The sequence below is a fragment of the Dipodomys merriami genome, unplaced genomic scaffold (genome assembly GCF_024711535.1).
Source record: "Dipodomys merriami isolate MVZ:Mamm:240054 unplaced genomic scaffold, mDipMer1.0.p SCAF_1563, whole genome shotgun sequence".
Taxonomy (NCBI): Eukaryota; Metazoa; Chordata; class Mammalia; order Rodentia; family Heteromyidae; genus Dipodomys; species Dipodomys merriami.
The window spans coordinates 45,230-58,946 of record NW_027202897.1 but is presented as its reverse complement, the minus strand read 5'-3'; the positions used below and the strand labels follow the sequence as shown (position 1 = coordinate 58,946).

The 13,717-nt window shown below is 42.7% G+C and overlaps 1 long non-coding RNA gene across 1 annotated transcript; it reads right to left on the bottom strand.

The window, feature by feature from the left end:
* Positions 1 to 673: 673 nt before the first annotated feature.
* On the bottom strand, positions 674 to 11,434 carry LOC138827536 (uncharacterized). Its single transcript, XR_011372116.1, has 3 exons — positions 11,321 to 11,434; positions 10,665 to 10,784; positions 674 to 807 (listed from the first exon to the last, which is right to left on the bottom strand). It is a non-coding gene; the product is annotated as an uncharacterized lncRNA (long non-coding RNA).
* Between the last annotated feature and the right edge of the window lie 2,283 nt (positions 11,435 to 13,717).

The window sequence follows — 13,717 nt, the reverse complement described above, 5'->3', positions numbered from 1 at the left end:
GCATATCTATCACTCCTGCTCAATCTTTTTCCTGACCTCAGGCCCTTCTCACCCTGCATGCCCTGCTCTGTGGAGTTGGAGCAATGACAGCTCCTCCCAGGGCCACTGTGGGCCTTCCCTGGAATGTCACTATGTCCTCTCTGTCATTGGAAACCTGCGCTGCCCTCCTGCCCCATCCATGCCCCGCCATCTAAAGAGCATTTTCCCTGGGAGTGAACAGTCCAAGCTGAAGATGGATTCTGGCTTTATGTCTTCATGCTTTTCCACATGTTATGTGTTCACCCCTATTTTGTCAACTCTTGCCCAAACAAATGCTGCCAGTGTCCCCCAAGGTCTAGCAGCCTAAAGGACTGATATTGGAGATACTGGGGTGATTGTCATATTTTAGAGTTGCTCTTTTTCAATCAGGGGTCTGAACAGAGAAAAGTGAAGCTTCTAGGAGGTCATCATTTTCCCTCTATTCTACGTCTGATTGGGGTGTGTAACGTGTTGGGGGGGGTGACTAAGAGCGAGGTGTCAGGAGTCACACCCTGGGAGGGGCAGACTGAGGTCTGGACAGGGGCTCTCTCTCCCTTCAGCCCTAGAATTCAAAGAGCCCCAAGGCAAGAATCCAAAGCAAAATTACCAACACACATTTTGCTTCCCATCAAGTGAGGTTCAATTTAGACCAGGATGATGTTTCTGAAATTCCATTTAATATAAATTTTGTTTTGTATGAGCTAACAGATGAGGTCTAAAGGCTGCAGAGCTAAATGGGCTTCGCTTTATATCAGAAGTAACATGGGAAGATGACAGGCTTCCAGGATCCTAGGAGGAAGAGAATAAAGTCTATACTTAGGTATTTTTAAGGTAAAAGAAACATAATTTTGAACTCTAGGGGCTGCTGATCTGAGCTTGTTTGTTTTGTCCCGGTCCTAGGACTTGATCTCAGGGCCTGGCCGCTGTCCCTGAGCTTTATTTGCTCAAGACTAGCACTTTATCACTTGAGCTACAGCTCCACTTCTGGCTTTTTTATAAAAAAAATTCATGGTAGTAATTGGAGATAAGTGTCTTACATATTTTCCTGCCTGAGTTGGATTCAAACTAGATCCTCAGCTCTCAACCTCCTAACTATCTAGGGTCACAGGTATGAGCCACCAGTGCCTGCCCCCTCCCATGCCTTCTTTGATAGCCTCTACAAGGCTGCCCTTTAGTTCCACCTTGACCTTGACCGTGTCCTCCAGAGTCTAACTCAGTTACCAGCTTAACCAATAATCAGTCTGAATTCTCATGGCCATGTTGGAGAACATGCTGCCAAGCTGGACATCATCTCTTGTATTACACAAATGACAAGCGTATGCACAAACACAGCCAAAATGCTGCCAATCTCTGGCAGTTGAGGAATAAAACAAGAGGAGCCTAAGAGCAGACAAGTTCCCTGTAATAGTGTCCGATGAGAAACCATTCCTCTTCCATTTGCAATCAATAATTAACAAAAGAGCCATTCCTGAAATTTTATCTTGATGGCCTCAGAATTTAGCCTGCCAGAATAAGTCATAGTAAGAATAAGTGGTCCACATCATTAACTTGCTTTGATGTCATTACCTCTGCCCTGTATGTGTTTTTTTAATGATATATCAATGGTGCATACCAAGGAAATCTGAGTTTCGCTGAGTGACAAGCATTCTGCCTCCCCAGAAACCTGAGCATTCCTCTGCCACTTCTGATTTCATTCCATGGCCACTGACATGCAGATGAGCTTGTTGCAAAAAATGGAACAAGCTTGCAGCCACTGTCACCAGAGGACTGTCAACAGACAAGACCTGAGATGTCATCAAGTCAGCTGGTTCAAACCTCTTATTATATGATGAGAAATGGGAGGAGAATGAACTATATTAAGAGGAGCATTGTCACCAGATGCTGGTGGTTCATGCCTGTGATCCCAGCTACTTAAAAGGCTGAGATCTAAGGAGAGTGGTTCAAAGCCAGACTGGGCAAGAAAGTCCATGAGACTCTTATCTCCAATTAACCACCAGAGAACCAGAAGTGGTACCGTGGCTCAGAATGGTAGAATGCTAACCTTGAGCAAAAGACCTCAGGGACAGTGGCCAGACCCTGAGTTTAAGCCCCACAATTGAGAAAAAAAAACAAAAACAAAAAAGGGAGTGTGAAGCCCGAACAAAATATAACATAGCCATTTTAGCTTAGATTCTATCCTGTTAAGGCACTATAACTGAAACTCCAGGAACTGTATCAGCAACTCCCTTTGGGCCCAAATTCCAGGAACCTTTACAGTACCCTTTACGGTACCCTTTACAGTAAATTCCACAAAGTAGAGCTAAGTTCCAAATGTTCCTGCAAGATAAAGACCACTTGGTTGCAGCTCAGATCATTTCAAAGAGCATCAGCCCCAAGAACCAGCCAACCCCCAGTCCCTGGTCGGTTCCTGCACGAGTTAAACTAATCATCTTTTAGAATTATTTTATGAATTTCCCATGGTGTGATATGATTTGCTATGTGATACTATGGTGTATAGAATGCCCCAGAAATCCTGTAAAAACCCTGCTGAAGGAAGGGTCATGGCTCTCAACTCTGACCTGCTGGCGTCGGTGATCGTTTTAAATCCAGGCTGGAGCTTGTAATAAACAACTCTCATGTGCTTGCTTCATTATTGCCTATCAATTGCTTTGCTGAACTCTCTTGTGTTTTGTAGAGAGAATCATTAGAGACATTTGCTTCCGAAAATAAAATTACAGTAGCCAGAAATCACAGCATCCTAACCAACAGTTTTTATCTCTCAAACTACTACCCTGCATACATACAAAATATACATCACCCTGAGTAATCGCCTTGCATTGTGAATAATTAGATATGTGACTCCATAACTGTCCAGGTCAGACAGTCCATACCAGCTGATCCTCCCTCCCAACTGAGGGAAGGGTTCTCTGCCAGTGTTCTCTGGCCAAATGCAGGGAAAAGCCTTTTATTTCTGTCCCTGCCAGCTCCAACAATTCCACACTGAAATCCCCAACCTGCTCTATGTTGGAATGCTGGCTCTCTGCAGAGGTTTAAACCCTAGGACCTCTCCCTGGCCTTCTTTCAGCCCTCAGCCCCAACCACTCATCTGTGCACCTGACTCCTGCTTCAACCCACCTGTACCCCCACCCCAACATCTCTGCTTAGCCTTGTCCTGCAGCAGCTGTTCAGCTCACTGCTGGCTCACAGCTGAAGTACAAGTGAAGAACTTTGGTTCTCACCTCCCAAGGCAAATGCCAGCCCTCTGACAATTCCCAATAGTTTATTTCTGCTTGGTGACAAGCTGGGGGCAGATGCTGGGAATTGTGCCTGAAATGGTTCTGAATTGTGCCAGAAATGTGCTGTGTCTCAGTGGTAGAGTACCAGCCTTGAATAAAAGAAGCTCAAGGCCAGTGCCCAGGCCCTGAGTTCAAGCCCCAGGACTGGCAAAGAAAAACAAAACAAACAAAAAAAAACTGAAAATTTATGCAGTACAATGATCTTTTTTGCTAAAGGAAAACAATAGCTGCTTACAGAGCAGAAGAGCCTTTCTTTCAGAATAGTTTCTCCATGAACATGTAGGGTATATATCTCCTTTAGGATTCTGTTTTTCTATTTTCAGTATTTTTCTCTAAAATGCTCCTTAAGGGCTCACTTGAGTTTACTGCCTGGCCAATCTGGGTGATTTGGGGGCTTGAGTGATGGCATTTTATGTCCTGTCCATTCAAAAGTGACTGCCTTTCAGATAGGATTGTCAGCACATGCAGAAGCATGGTTTAATGATAAGGTCTGGCACAAAAGTGCTTAAATGTTTAAGTAGCAATGAATATTGAAACAGCCCAAGAGTGACCAAAATCCGTGCAAGATTTGGGGTTCTTGTAAACACAAGGGGGAGCCATAGCCTCTAACCATGAAATCAGGCACTTCAATCATTGCCTGGGGTAGTCTGCAAATGGGGGTGCAAGTGCATGTACCCTTTGTTTTGAAATTGTATTCCATGTTTCTTAATATTGTGTTTGCGTGGAAGATTTATTTTTTTCAAATTTTAATACCCAATTATGAGTTTGTTAATATTTAAGTCAAATTAGCATACTTCCAACTTGCATACACAGCCACACAGTGTTTTCATCAGGAAGAATGAAAGGAAAACAATCTGAGACGGATATATTTGTGTGTGGGTGTGTGTGATTGTGTATGTGTATTTACAAAGGCTAGCCATATTTGTATATGTGTATTTGTGTGCACACATATGTGTATTTATGTTAATATTATGTCTATATAATATATATATGGTGTATATGTGTGTTTATATGTATTGATTGAGACATTTCTCTATTCCTTGGTCTTTATATTATTCATCTCCTGCTGCTCTTTGCCTAAGTCTGCAGACTAATGGCAAAATAAATATGAATTTTTTTTTTGGTTGGTCGTGGGACTTGAACTCTAGGCCTGGGTGCTGTCCATGAGCTCTTCAGCTCAAGGCTAGGACTCTACCATTAGAGCCACAGTGCCTCTTCCGGCCATTTCTGTTTATGTGGTGTTGAGGAATCGAACCCAGGGCCTCATGCATGTGAGGCAAGCACTCTACCACTGAGCCACCTTCCAGCCCCAAAATATGAATTTCTGTTGTAGGTTTATTTGGCCTCTTTTGCCCCCAGCTGCTAAAATAAATCTGTCAATACTGTTCATGGTCTCCGCTCCTAAAACAAAATGACCTAAAAGTAACACAGGGCAGAAAATTCTCAGCAGTGTGAGGCTGTGGGCAACCAGGTACAGGAAAATTCAGACACTTGGCTGTGGTGACTCCTGGCACTGCCATCCAGACATTAATTTGTTTGTTCCGGGACACCCAGAATTTCTCTAGGCTGCTCTATTTCCCTGTAGTGAATAATATTGTATATTTGTTGTTAGTTGGTGAGATGACTAATCTTTTTTTTCTTTTCATGTTTGTGGTGAAAGTACTGGGTTTGTATTCAGAGTTTGGGCCTTGCTAGGCAGGCATTCTATATCTGGATCCACACCAATAGCACTTCATGCTTGCCGAGCATCTCAACTATTTGCCTGGACTGAGCTCCCCCTACTTTTGCCTCCTATGTAGCTGGGATGACAGGCGTGTGCCTAGATGATTGGTTCAGATGGGGGAGGGGATCTCACTAACTTGTTTTTTTGCCTGGGCTGGCCTAATATCTTTATCCTCCCACATTTTTACCATCTGAGTAGCTGGGATTACAGAAGGGAGCCACCACACCCATCCATGACTGCCTTAATAGAAAGAAGCTGATGGAAGGCTGATAAACTCAAGTCATCTACCCACAGGACAGTCTGGGTTGCTGGGCAAGATTCACCTATGCCTAGCTTCAGTCTGCAGCATCAGAGCAGCTCCAAAAATGAAGCCACAGCTATGTTTATTAATGCTGTGTGCGTCTTGACCTTGACTGCACCCCTGGATGAAACAGCCCTCAGTGGATTCAACATCCACACTTTCTGAACCAAAATACATCACTTGATTCAAAGAGATTTGTGAATTTTGGGATATTGGGGGAAAAATGAGTGTTGATATTTGTGAAATCTCTTTAAAAAATGCCTTCCTTGTAATACTTCCAAAATTAATATACAAATTCAATGTAATTCCTATTAAAATCCCATTGACGTACATCACTGAAATACAGAAAACAGTCCAAAAATTCATATGGAACAACAAAAGACCTAGAATAGCCAAAACAATTCTAGGGAATAAAGACAACATGGGAGGGCTATCCATGCCGAACTTCAAACTCTACTACAGAGCTATAATAACAAAGACAGCATGGTACTGGCACAAAAACAGACCCGAAGACCAATGGAACAGAATAGAAGATCCAGAAATAAATCCACAGGTCTACAGCCAGCTGATATTCGACAAAGGAGCCAAAGATATACAATGGAAGAAACACAGCCTCTTCAACCACTGGTGCTGGGAAAACTGGGCAGCCACATGCAGAAAACTAAAAGTGGACCCCAGCCTATCACCATGCACCAACATCAACTCAAAATGGATTAAAGATCTTAACATTAAACCTGAATCTCTGAAACTACTGCAGGACAGAGTAGGAGAGACACTTGAACTAATAGGCGCAGGAAGGAACTTCCTGAACAGAGTCCCAGGGTCACAACAAGTTGGAGAGAGACTCGACAAATGGGACTACCTTAAAATAAAAAGCTTCTGCACAGCTAAATCTATCACAACCAAGGTAGAAAAAATATTTACCAGCAATATATCAGACACAGGGTTAAAATCCTGTATATACAGGGAACTCAAGAAACTAATCCCTCCCAAACCTAACAAACCAATTACTAAATGGGCAAGGGAACTAAAGAGGGACTTCTCAGGTGAAGAAATAAAAATGGCAAAGAAACACATGAGGAAATGTCCATCATCCCTGCTGGTGAAGGAAATGCAAATAAAGACAATCCTGAGATACCACCTTACCCCAGTCAGAATGTCCCACATCCATAAATCAGCCAACGACAAATGCTGGAGGGGATGTGGTGAAAGAGGAACCCTATTACACTGCTGGTGGGAATGTACACTTATACAACCACTTTGGAAAGCACTCTGGAGGGTCCTTAGAAAGATAAAGATTGACCTCCCTTATGACCCAGTAATACCACTTCTAGGCATCTACCCTGAACAACAGGAACCAATATAAAAGGACACGTGCACCTCCATGTTTATTGCAGCACTGTTCGCAATAGCTAGGATATGGAAACAACCCAGATGCCCCACCACAGATGAATGAATACAAAAATTGTGGTATCTATACACAATGGAATACTATGCAGCCATTAGAAATGACAAAATAATGGCATTTGCAGGGAAATGGATGGAGCTAGAAGGAATCATGTTGAGCGAGGTAAGCCAAGAGCAAAGAGACAAACGGTACATAGTCTCCCTGATAAGTGGATGCTAAAACCAAAACGTTAGGTGATACGACAGAACTAACAGGACTTAAGAAACAAAGAACTCTGAACCACTACTAAATATCCCCATGCTGCTGATCACATGTATGGGGTATATGTGTACAACTTTATATGTTATAGACTGTGATAGACAATTTGCTCCAGGAAAGTTAGAATGAACTTGTGACTTTAAATGAGCATCATTATTCCACAATACTGTGAAATTTGGGAAATTATGTAATCACTTAATCACAATTTTAAAAAAAAGAACCTGGGGAAGGTTGGGAGGAAAGGGATGGTAGGGGGAAAACAATGGAGGGGGTAACAATGCTCAATAGGAAGTGTACTCATTACTTTACTCATGTAACTGTAACCCTCTGTATAGTATCTTTACAATAAAAAATTTAAAAAAATGCCTTCCTTGGAAGGAAAAAAAAAGAATAATACATTGCAATAGATTTTTCTACCTAAGAAAATCCCATACATGACTTAGAGCCACATACTTCCCCATGATTGGCGAGCACAGATCCAGGATCTATAACTCCCTGGCCTTGGCGGTGCCATCCTTTTATGTACAGTGCAAAGTCTCCTTACCCCCCTACATAAACAAAGGCATTCCTTTCAGTCTGATGGAAAAATACAAGGAACACATCATTGAGCAAAGGCTCGTTTCAATCAAATCTGGAGGAATGGTGAGTCACAACAGGCCTGGAAATCTACCTTTTGAGTTGCACAGTCACATCTGGATGGGTTTATGTTTGATTGTTTCTCTTCTTGAGAGGACCAGAGCGCTGCTGAGAAACCAGAGAATTCTGCCAGCCCAGCATTGGAGGGAATAGTCAGTAGACAGCAGAGGACAGAACGCTGGGATGGCAACATCTGTGAGCCAGGCCTCTGGAGAGCTGGCTTAAATCTTGCAGATAGAAAGTAGAAGCCAGAAAAATAAGGTATCACCTTTGCCTGATTCAGTGGGAACAAATACCTTCCTGAGCAGTCCCCAAATCTTGTAGACATGAGAACTGCTCCACCCATCTTCATGTAGAAACACTGCTCCAAAGAAGAGTCAACCAAAAGATCAGAATGACTAGTCATAATGGAGCCATTTGGCAGTGTTCTCAGTTCTCCATCAAAAGGTCATTGGAATTGCAAACAGCTGACACACATGCCAAGTTGTTTGCAGGAAAAATTGCTTGTCACAATGAAGTCCTCTTGTCTTGGACAGGTTTGCTCATCTGCTTGTTTGCACAAAAGAGAATGAAGCAGATGTTCTTCATGCTCTGACATTAACTTGAAACCAACAGACCCTCTGGCATTAGAGGTCTGAAGTCCCAATGGGCACCTAGGAACTCGGGAGGATCTGGTCCCCCCAACCCTAGCCTCTCATACCCCGTCCATAGTGAAAGAGGAACCAAGATTCATCTGAGTTGTCTTTGTGTAAAACAGGTTAAGTGGTGGTTTTTATAAATCTCCTAGGGTTTTCTCACTACCTGGCAAGGTGAACTTGGACTGTGGCAGGAGAGTCATAGATTTGGTGAATTCCAACATAAGTGACAAGCTATTTACAGTTATTATGTGACTCTAAAGAATGGACGGCTTTTCTGTGGATTTTTTTGACATTTAAAAATAGAGTATTTTTGAAGGGCATGATTTCAGACTCACTTAGCAGTTTCACTTCTCTAGCCTGGACACTGTATGCCTGGGTTCCACAGCCACAAATTCAAATATTTGGAAGACAAAGTAAAGTGCATCTGAGCTGAACATGTATATTCTTGTCATTATTTCCTAAATGATGTGAAAGGGCAACTATTCACATGACATCTGCACTGTGCTAGGTAATCTCAGCAATCTACAGATGATTCAAAGTGTTCAGCTCATATGCAGTGCTAAACTGTGGGGGGCAGTAGTGTAGTTGTGGAAGTGGGAGGAAAGGGATGGTAGGGAAAAACAAAGGAGGAGGCATCAATGTTTGATAAGAAATGTACTCATTACCTTGCTCATGTAACTGTAACCCCCCTGTATTTTCACAATAAAAAAACTTATAAATAAAAAATAGGCCTAAAAACAAAAGCAGACATCTTAACATTAAAAATTAGCAAAAGTCCTGAACAGGTATTTCACATGAGGAAATGGGAAAAACCAGTAAACTTGTAAAGATGTGTTCAATGCCATTCATAGATTATGAGATGCCAGTTCACATTCATCATCGGGAGAGGAGAGAGAGAGCAATGACCAAAACCACACATGAACTGTGGCTACAAGGTGCAATGGCTTTGTAAGTCTATTATCTACCAACCAGGCAGAATTAAACACGTAAGACCCAAGAGTCTCTGTGCTCTAATCCTAACAATGTATTGTTCAGTCTTCTGTGTATTGTAAGCACTTCATATGTTTTCTGAAATCATGACAGCTCTACCCAAACAAATTAAAGCCCAGGCATCAAGCTGAACACAGTAGTTCAGCCCTCTAATCCCAACTATTTGGGAGATAGAAATCAGGGATATCATGGTTCAAAGTCAGCTTAAGCAAAAAGAAATTGACAAGTCTGCATCTCAACCAATGGCTGGGCTTGTTGATTTACACCTATTATTCCCAGCTGTGGGGAAAGCACAATGGCTGGGTGCAGAGGAGCCTGCCTGTCACCTCCAGAAATGCAGGGAAGCATGAGAAGGAAGATTGCAGACCAGGTTGTCCCAGACACAAAGCAAATCCTACCTCAAAAATAAAAGGGGGCTGGGGGCCGGTGGCTCACACCTGTAATCCTAGCTATTCAGGAGGCTGAGATTTGAGGATCACAGTTCAAAGCCAGCCCGGGCAGGAAAGTCCACAAAACTCTTATCTCCAATAAACCACCAGAAAACTAAACGTGGCGCTGTAGCTCAAGTTGTGAAGTGCTGGCCTTGAGCTGGATTGGTGAGGGACAGCTCTCAGGCCCAGAGTTCAAGCCCCATGACCAACATTAAATAAATAAATCAGTGAATAAAAAGCGCTGGAGGCATGTCTCAAGTGGTAGAGCAGCTGCCCTGCGAGCACAAATCCCTGAGTTTATCCTCAGTATTGAAAAACAATGAACAAACCAACAAAAAAGGGCATCAATATTTTTCATCTCTCCAGCTGAGTCCAAGGTACAGCCCAGTTTTCCAGCCAGCTATACACTGTGGTCATGGCCTTTCACCTCCCTTTAAATTCTGGTGCACAGAAGTCCCAGAAGTAATGGGCCATGAGAAGCACAGGAAATAAAGTCTCATCTACTCTCTGTCCTCAGCACAATACATGCAGGAAAGAGCTCCTTCCTCTGTTGATGCATATAAAGGAAGCCTTTCTGCAGCCCTGTCAGTCAAAGTACAGCATGACCTGCTCTCCAAAGTCCAGTTGGGTGGTGGAGGTTCGAATGCACTGAGGAGTGGCTTTTCTGTCCTGCAGGGGCCAAAGGCTGGGACACACGTGAGTGAAAGGTCTACACTGAATACATCTGGCAGTGTGTGGCTCCTGTGGTCTTTTCTGACACGCTTTCATCTGCAAGGTGAACCTTCTCGACAAATAAGAACTTCCTCTTCCTTTTCTAAGTTTTCCAATAGTCAATATAAATGTTGGTTGGTTGACCTTGCAATTCAATTGCAGTCTGTCTAACCTAACAATTGTCAATGGAAGAAAAGAAAAGTCTGTTTGGGTTTTTAATTTTTAAAGATATCCTTTTGGAATTATTAAGAAGCTTTAAAATTTGTATGACCTACCTTGGGAGCTAAGTTTCTCACCAGTGTTTCCAGAATGCAAAGAAGTCATCCTAAAAGCTTTGGAGAGAAAATGGCTTGTAACTATTCCATGCATAAAATCCTGTGGTCCTTCAGGTGGACCTGTTGCAACAATGAGAAGTACAAAATGTCATGTCAAAACCAGCTTTACAATGTCGGTGGGGGGGGAGGGGGGTATAATTGGGTGGGGGGAGGGGGGAGGCTGGGAAGGGAGGTGAAGGGTAAACAAAGGAGGAGGCTGCAATGCTTGGTAAGAAATGTATGCATTATCCTGCCCATGTAATTGTAGCCCCTCTGTACAGTATGTTCTCAAATAAAATAAAATAATATTAAAAAAAAAATCCTGTGGTCCTGCGCAGAGTAAGACTGGGTTAAAGCAAAGTCAGGTATATAGTAATAATTTTTCCTGTTAGTTGTTTTACCAACTTGGTATCAGAAGCCTTATGATACTGAAAGGCTGTCTAATGGTCTTGAAGAAAAGTCCACAGACACAGAGGGAGAGGCAAAGCAGCAAAGATTTATTAAAGAAAAAGATAAGCAGAGCTCTTGCTGGACAGGCAGGGTCCTCAAGGGAAGGCAGGGCTTGAGGTGCATTGTATTGGTGTTAAGCTGTTCTAGTACAGAGCTACATGACTCACTGAAAGACCCCAGACTCACTGGGATGCTTTCTTCTACGGGAGGGTACCCCACGAACCAAGACTCCAAACCAGCAGATGCAACAAGCAAGAGGATTTTATTAGGCGTTTGCGCAAACGGGCTCCCTGTCCAAGGCAGACTGGAAGCCCGGAGCAGCGGTTTACAGGCCCTTTTAAAGACAAAAACCACAGGATTAGCATAAGACCCCAGGCTCCCCAGGATTGGCTCAGCTTAAAAATTATCATATACTCCAGCAATCATTTTTGTAACACTTGTTTGTTGAAAACTGGTTGGTTCCCTAGGGGAGGCTTCTCTGGGGGGGAGTCCACATAGTTATAGGCTCGCGATTGGTTGACATTTGACCTAGTTTGCTGGGCTGGCCAGATGGTCCTTGTCTTGAGCCCCCTGCCGTGAGTTTTTACACAGGAATTCAGGAGAACATATGCTTTTGTTTTTTATCTATGTTTGCAGACCTTGTCCCTGGGCCTGCATCTGGACTTTGTAACTTTTTAACTTATTTCTGGGAAGGGAAGAGTCAGTGTTAGCACAAGCAGGTTTACAGAAGCAGAATTAGCAGTTAGCATATTGTAAAATGGACATAGCCCCAATTTCAATCTTTCATTCCCTCCTCTTGTCTTTGGACTAATTTTAATCTTAAAATTTAGGGTGTCTCTATATTATCTTGTGTGGTGTCAGTTGTTCTCAATGCTTGGTATTTGGATCTCAGAACTAATAGACGGACTGAGCTGATCTTTTTTTTTTTTTTTTTTTTTTTTTACAAGTCTGTTGAGTATACAAGGTCCGATTGTAACAAAAGTAACAGTACCAGGGCCCTTACATTTTTTTTCCACCAGTCCTGACTCCGTGTATCACAGTTAACTTAATTTTATACCAGCTGCACTTGTAAGCTCCAATTTTAAGACATACTCATACCATCTGTGACATACTTAAACTTTCTGAGGTTTGTCTTAAAGACAATCCTTACTTTTCAAATCCTTTCTTATCCAAAGGGGATACCAATTTTTCTCCAGTTCCTTTCCCAAGGCTTTCTTTACTACCTCCCGATCCCTTTCAGTTTATTATTTCCATTGATAACACACTCAGGTTATTACCATACCAGAGCCAAACTAGGCTGTGACCATAGAGTGGATTTCCAGTCACTATGCACTGAAGTGCCTAAGGCAAGCAAGCCAGTGATATCCTTGTCCCCAATATCCACTGTGGGAAGAGAGGGTTTCTGGATATCACCTAAAAGAATGTCCCACAAGTTCTTAGATTTAGCAGCAGTCAACCAGGAAGCAGACTCAGGTGATGGAATCAGGCAGGAGTTCCTCCAGGTGGCTGTCAGGTCATCATTCCCCAACAGCAGCAGCAGCAGCCCCCGCAGCAGCCCAGGCTCTCAGTGGCTCCAAGGGACTATCCCACCTCATGCTGGGCTGTAAATTCCTACACAGACTGGTTAAAGATACATTGCATAGGCTTGGCAGGCTTTGATCCTGCTGGTCTTTAAGATCTTTAAACAATAGCCCAGGACAATTTACCAAAATCACAACCTTTTTACTAACCAGATATTTTTGTAAATAGACACAGAAGGCTCAGTCTTGTAACCATCTCTGACAGATGCAGTCTCCACACCTTGCACACCTACAACAGTTAACACTATTTTTATGTCTTTTTTTTTATTTTATCTATTTTGCCTCATTTCTCCAAAACTGACTCTGGACCCTTGAACTTAAAATGGGGGTAGAAGAGCGAAGGTCTATCTTCTGTAACTTTTTCAAGCTGACTTCAGGGGCGTTGATCTTACCTAGCCAGGAACCTATAACCTTAGCCTATTTTACAAAGAGGCCATCAGGGTTAGATGTCATTAAGAACAATATTTTGACAACTGCACAGACCTTTTCTCCAGCTACAGCAGTGTAGCTTGTTTAGCACTCTGGTTTGCAAAAGCATCTTCCTAGATGGCTTAGGAATGTGATCTCTAATGATCCCAAACAATGCCTAAGACAGATATCAATAGAAACACACTCTCTGTATTTTTCCTGAGCAGATGAACTTCATGTAACTAGTGTCAGCTCAATTAGAGCTGCCAATTAGAGCTTTTGGCACATAAAGGGGCTGAGATTTAAGCTATTTCCCATATTTTATAACATTAGCTTTTTACTATCACAGAGGACTGGCAAGTGTCTGTCCCTTACAAGGTAGATAGTCATGGACATTAGGCATGCTTACAAACTCTTCCCATGACCTCCCGGCTCTGACCAGTTTTGAAGGGCCATGCACAAGTGACTCTAGGATCTGACATTTCTGCCATCCAAGCAGTGGTTTACTGCCTCTGGATGCTCCTCCATTGCTCCTCCATTGTGTGCATGTACACGTGTCTATAGAAGTTTTAAAAG